The sequence below is a fragment of the Schistocerca gregaria genome, chromosome 5 (assembly GCF_023897955.1).
Source record: "Schistocerca gregaria isolate iqSchGreg1 chromosome 5, iqSchGreg1.2, whole genome shotgun sequence".
NCBI classification, from domain to species: domain Eukaryota; kingdom Metazoa; phylum Arthropoda; class Insecta; order Orthoptera; family Acrididae; genus Schistocerca; species Schistocerca gregaria.
The window spans coordinates 224,983,818-224,990,392 of NC_064924.1; positions in this window are offsets into that span (position 1 = coordinate 224,983,818).

Genomic DNA, 6,575 nt, shown 5'->3' on the forward strand with positions numbered 1-6,575 from the left:
TCCTCGCCAACGACAAACGTCCTTGTTTTAGTGCCATCTGAACTAGCATTTCGTATCCGTGACACTCTCTTACCTATTTCACGATAATACAAAGCGAGCTGTCCTTTGAGCTTTTTCGATATCCTCAGTCAATCCCATCTGGTCAGGATCCCACATCGGGCAGAAACACTCCAGAACACGACTGACAAGTATAGTGCAGGCAGTATAACCGAAATTTAAAGAACTTTTTTTGTATTCTTGTGGAGTACCTCATATTTTTATTGAATAATATGAACTGCCACTTTTCATTGTTGTTGTTGTTGTTGTTGTGGTCTTCAGTCCTGAGACTGGTTTGATGCAGCTCTCCATGCTTCTCTATCCTGTGCTAGCCTCTTCATCTCCCAGTACCTACTGCAGCCTACATACTTCTGAATCTGCTGAGTGTAGTCATCTCTTGGCCTCCCTCTATGATTTTTGCCCTCCACGCTGCCCTCCAGTACTAAATTGGTGATCCCGTGATGTCTCAGAACATGTCCTACCAACCGATCCCTTCTTCTAGTCAAGTTGTGCCACAAACTCCTCTTCTCCCCAGTTCTGTTCAACACCTCGTCATTAGTTATGTGATCTACCCATCTAATCTTCAGCATTCTTCTGTAGCACAACATTTCGAAAGCTTCTATTCCCTTCTTGTCTAAACTACACTCCTGGAAATGGAAAAAAGAACACATTGACACCGGTGTGTCAGACCCACCATACTTGCTCCGGACACTGCGAGAGGGCTGTACAAGCAATGATCACACGCACGGCACAGCGGACACACCAGGAACCGCGGTGTTGGCCGTCGAATGGCGCTAGCTGCGCAGCATTTGTGCACCGCCGCCGTCAGTGCAGCCAGTTTGCCGTGGCATACGGAGTTCCATCGCAGTCTTTAACACTGGTAGCATGCCGCGACAGCGTGGACGTGAACCGTACGTGCAGTTGACGGACTTTGAGCGAGGGCGTATAGTGGGCACGCGGGAGGCCGGGTGGACGTACTGCCGAATTGCTCAACACGTGGGGCGTGAGGTCTCCACAGTACATCGATGTTGTCGCCAGTGGTCGGCGGAAGGTGCACGTGCCCGTCGACCTGGGACCGGACCGCAGCGACGCACGGATGCACGCCAAGACCGTAGGATCCTACGCAGTGCCGTAGGGGACCGCACCGCCACTTCCCAGCAAATTAGGGACACTGTTGCTCCTGGGGTATCGGCGAGGACCATTCGCAACCGTCTCCATGAAGCTGGGCTACGGTCCCGCACACCGTTAGGCCGTCTTCCGCTCACGCCCCAACATCGTGCAGCCCGCCTCCAGTGGTGTCGCGACAGGCGTGAATGGAGGGACGAATGGAGACGTGTCGTCTTCAGCGATGAGAGTCGCTTCTGCCTTGGTGCCAATGATGGTCGTATGCGTGTTTGGCGCCGTGCAGGTGAGCGCCACAATCAGGACTGCATACGACCGAGGCACACAGGGCCAACACCCGGCATCATGGTGTGGGGAGCGATCTCCTACACTGGCCGTACACCTCTGGTGATCGTCGAGGGGACACTGAATAGTGCACGGTACATCCAAACCGTCATCGAACCCATCGTTCTACCATTCCTAGACCGGCAAGGGAACTTGCTGTTCCAACAGGACAATGCACGTCCGCATGTATCCCGTGCCACCCAACGTGCTCTAGAAGGTGTAAGTCAACTACCCTGGCCAGCAAGATCTCCGGATCTGTCCCCCATTGAGCATGTTTGGGACTGGATGAAGCGTCGTCTCACGCGGTCTGCACGTCCAGCACGAACGCTGGTCCAACTGAGGCGCCAGGTGGAAATGGCATGGCAAGCCATTCCACAGGACTACATCCAGCATCTCTACGATCGTCTCCATGGGAGAATAGCAGCCTGCATTGCTGCGAAAGGTGGATATACACTGTACTAGTGCCGACATTGTGCATGCTCTGTTGCCTGTGTCTATGTGCCTGTGGTTCTGTCAGTGTGATCATGTGATGTATCTGACCCCAGGAATGCGTCAATAAAGTTTCCCCTTCCTGGGACAATGAATTCACGGTGTTCTTATTTCAATTTCCAGGAGTGTATTTATCGTCCATGTTTCACTTCCATACATGGCTATACTCCATACAAATACTTTCAGAAATGACTTCCTGACACTTAAATCAATACTCGATGTTAACAAATTTCTCTTCTTCAGAAACGCTTTCCTTGCCATTGCCAGTCTTCATTTTATATCCTCTTTACTTCGATCATCACTAGTTATTTTGCTCCCCAAATAGCAAACTCCTTTACTACTTTAAGTCTCTGGTCATCCTGATTTAGATCTTCCGTGATTTCCCTAAATCGTTTCAGGCAAATTCCGGGATGGTTCCCTTGAAAAGGGCACGGCCGATTTCCTTCCCAATTCTTCCCTAACCCGAGCTTGCGCTCCGTCTCTAATGACCTCGTTGTCGACGGGACGTTAAACACTAACCACCACCACCACCACCACCACTACTTTAAGTGTCTCATTTCCTAATCTAATTCCCGCAGCATCACCCGACTTAATTCGACTACATTCATACACTTTTCATACAATACAGATATCTTGTCTCTTTCACTCTGAAATTCGTTTTGATTTGCTGACGACTTTAATAGGAGGCAAACGACAGCACCATCTGCAAACGATCTAAGAGGGCTGCCCAGATTGTCTCCTACATCCTTTATAAGGATTAAGAACAGCAAAGGGCCTATAACACATCCTTAGGGCACCCCAGAAAGCACTTCTGTTTCACTAGATGACTTCCCGTCACAATTCACAAGCTGCTGAGTATTACTCAAGAATCGGTCTTACAAGTGTTTTGCAAGCCTCATGTTTCGTAGATGTATTACCTTTCCTGTGGCACCTGCCTTTCCTACAATTTGTTTTACGTAGTCATTCCACTTTAGGTCACTCCGTATGGTTACTCCTAGGTATTTTACAGTAGTTAATATTTCCAGTAACTTGTTGACAATAGTGTGTAATCATACAGTAGTGGATTTCTTCTCCTGTTGACAAAAGTGTAATCGTACAATAGAAGATTACTTCTGCTATTTATGCGCAACATTTATTAATGTTGGCGGCAAACTGCCAATCCCTGCATGAATCGTCGATCCTCTTCAGGACTTCCTCTAATTTGCAACAGTCTCCTGGCGTCGCTACGTTCGTGTAAACAACAGCATCATTTGCAAATATAATCATGGAGCTGCAGACGTTATCCACTAGATCATTTATATATATTTTAAACAGCAACGGCCTTATCACATTTCCTTGAGGTATTCCTAAAATTACCGTAGCCTCTGTCGATTTTGTTCCTTTAAAGACGGCGTCCTGAATTTCGTCTACAAGGGACTCCTGAATAAAATCACAAATCTCGTCCGATATTCGGTAAGCTCCCATTCTGATCACTAAACGTTGACGGCACTGATGTAATGCCTTCCTGAAACGAAGGAACATGGTGCGCCGGATCTCCGGAACGAGCAGAGACAGGGTTTCACTAGATCTGTGCTTACGGAATTCATGTATAGTTTTACACAGGAGATTATCGTTACCCATAAACGTTATAATACGTCAGCATAAAGCATGTGCCAAAATTCTACAACAGTCTGACGTCATCAATCTGATATAGGATATAATTATGTGTATCTAAGATACGACCCTTAATGGAAACGGTAATGACCTGTTTTTTTCAATCTAGCTAGGCTGCCTTCGTTGTTCGAGCGACCTCTGATAAACTAAATTCTTGTGATTTTCAGCTCTCTGAATCCTGATATGGAGATAAAAAATCGTGTCACTCATAATTGTTTTACAGTTGTTGTTGTTGTTGTTGTTGTTTTGGTCTTCATCTACATCTACATCTACATGATTGAAGTAGAGAGAATATAAAATGTAGACTTTCAATGGCAAGGAAAGCGTTTCTCTTCAGTCCAGAGACTGGTTTGATTCAGCTCTCCATACTTCTCTATCCTGTGCAAGCTTCTTGATCTCGCAGTACTTACTGCAACCTACATCCTTCTGAATGTGCTTAGTGTATTCATCTCTTGGTCTCCCTCTACGATTTTTACACTCCACGCTTCCCTCCCATTCTAAATTGGTGATCCATTGATGCCTCAGAACATGTCATACCAACCGATCCCTTCCTCTAGTCAAGTTGTGCCACAAATTTCTCTTCTCCCCAAGTTCTATTCAGTACCTCCTCATTAGTTACGTGCTCTACCCGTCTAATATTCAGCATTCATCTGTAGCACCACATTTCGAAAGCTTCTATTCTCGTCTTGTCCAAACTCTTTATCGTCCATGTTTAACGTCCATACATAGCTACACTCCATACAAATACTTTCAGAAACGACTTCCTGGCGCTTAAATCTATACTCGATGTTAACAAATTTCCCTTCTTCAGAAACACTTTCCTTGCCATTGCCAGTCTATATTTTATATCCTCTCTACTTTGACCACCATCAGTTATTTTGTTCCCCAAATAGAAAAACTTATCTACTACTTTAAGTGTCTCATTTCCTAATCTAATTCCTTCAGCATCACCTGACCTGGTTCGACTACATTCCATTATCCTCGTTTTGCTTTTGTTGATATTCATCTTATATCCTCCTTTCAAGACATTGTCCATCCCCGTTCAACTGCTCTTCCAAGTCCTTTGCGGTCTCTGACAGAATTACAATGTCATCGGCAAACCTCAAAGTATTTATTTCTTCCCCATGGATTTTAATTCCTACCCCGAATTTTTCTTTTGTTTCCTTTACTGCTTGCTCAATATACAGATTGAATAAAATTGAGGATAAGCTACAACCCTGTCTCAATCTCTTCGCAACCACTGCTTCCCTTTCATGCCCCACGACTCTTATAACTGCCATCTGGCTTCTGTACAAATTGTAAATAGCCTTTCGCTCCTTGTATTTTACGTCTGCCACCTTCAGAATTTGAAAGGGAGTATTCCAGTCAACATTGTCAAAAGCTTTCTCTAAGTCTAATAATGCTAGAAACGTAGGTTTGCCTTTCCTTAATCTATCTTCTAAGATAAGTCGTAGTTTTACAGTTAACTTATTGCAGTTTCACAGTTAACTTCTCAATATTTAAAATGCATTTTAGCATTTTTAGGAGTGCACATCTCATGTATTACTTCAGTTAATGTAACGGGATCGTAGGAGAAGAGATCAACAATAGTTCAGAAGTAACTGGCATGCAAGTACGTGGGACGTTCCGAAAGTAATGCCTCCTATTTTTTTGTTGTGACTTTGGAAGCACGCATCAGATGTCGCTGGTGTAGTGCTAATGCTTGAACCTTACTCTTTCATCTACAGGTGGTTCCGTTGGTAGTTGGCGCCAACAGAGGAGTGTTCCAAAATGGAGTCTAATGTGGACACGCTTATAAAACAGCAATGTGTGATAGAATTCCTCACTGCGATGTGCGCCAATGAAATCCATCTCCGCTTGCTAAATGTGTATGGATACGATTCGACGTGAGCAATGTGAGGCGATGTATCGGTATTTTTAAAGCAGTGAAAAGGGTGCGCATAACAAGCCACGGCCAGGTCATACCTCGCAAATAAGAGCATCTTGATCAACTCATCTATGCTGGTCTGATGGAACTATATGAAGTTGAAGATGACAATTTTCTGAATAGCATCGTCACCGGAGATAAGACATGGTGTTACAACCACGAGCCGGAATCCAAAAGACAGTCCAATTGACATGCAATTTCTCTGTCAAAGAAGAAATTCAAGACAAGGCCGTCTGCAGACAAAGTTATGTACATAGTATTCTGGGATAGCCAGGGTGTGGTTCTTTTGGATATCCTGGAGCCTGGAGAAACTGTCAAGTCAGCACACTACAAGACGACACTGACTAAGATGAAAGCCAGAATTCCCAGGGTACGACCAGAGAGGAGGACCAACTTTCACCTGCAACATGATAACATCAGGCCTCACACTAGTTTTTACACTACGCAAGTCATTGCAAAATTAGACTGGACTCTCTCACTACATCCACTGTACAGTCCCGAATTAGCCCCTTCAGACTTCCATCTCTTTGGGTTTCTGAAAGATGGACTACGTGCCGAACATTATCAAGACTCCGATGCTGTTGTCAAAGCTGTAAGAAAGTGATTAGCCTCAGCTGGTTCCGATTTTTACAAACGCCGCTTGCAGACTCTGGTGTAACGTTGGCAAAAGTGCGTAATGGATGGTGGTGACTATGTGAAAAAATGACAGCCTGTAGCTGAAATATTGCTCTATTTAGCTGCGCTGTTGTGATTTATGTATCTCCTGTAGTTTCCGTGAGTAAAAATGGTAGGCATTACTTTCGGAACGACCCTCGCAAACCTTTGAAGCCTGGAGAGGAGAAAGTATTGGGCAAGAACGTAAAAAATGGTTCAAATGGCTCTGAACACTATGGGACTTAACATCTGAGGTCATCAGTCCTCTAGAGTTAAAACTACTTAAACCTAACTAACCTAAGGACATCACACACATCTGTCCAGGCAGGATTCAAACCTGCAACCGTAGCAGCAGCGCGGTTCCGGACTG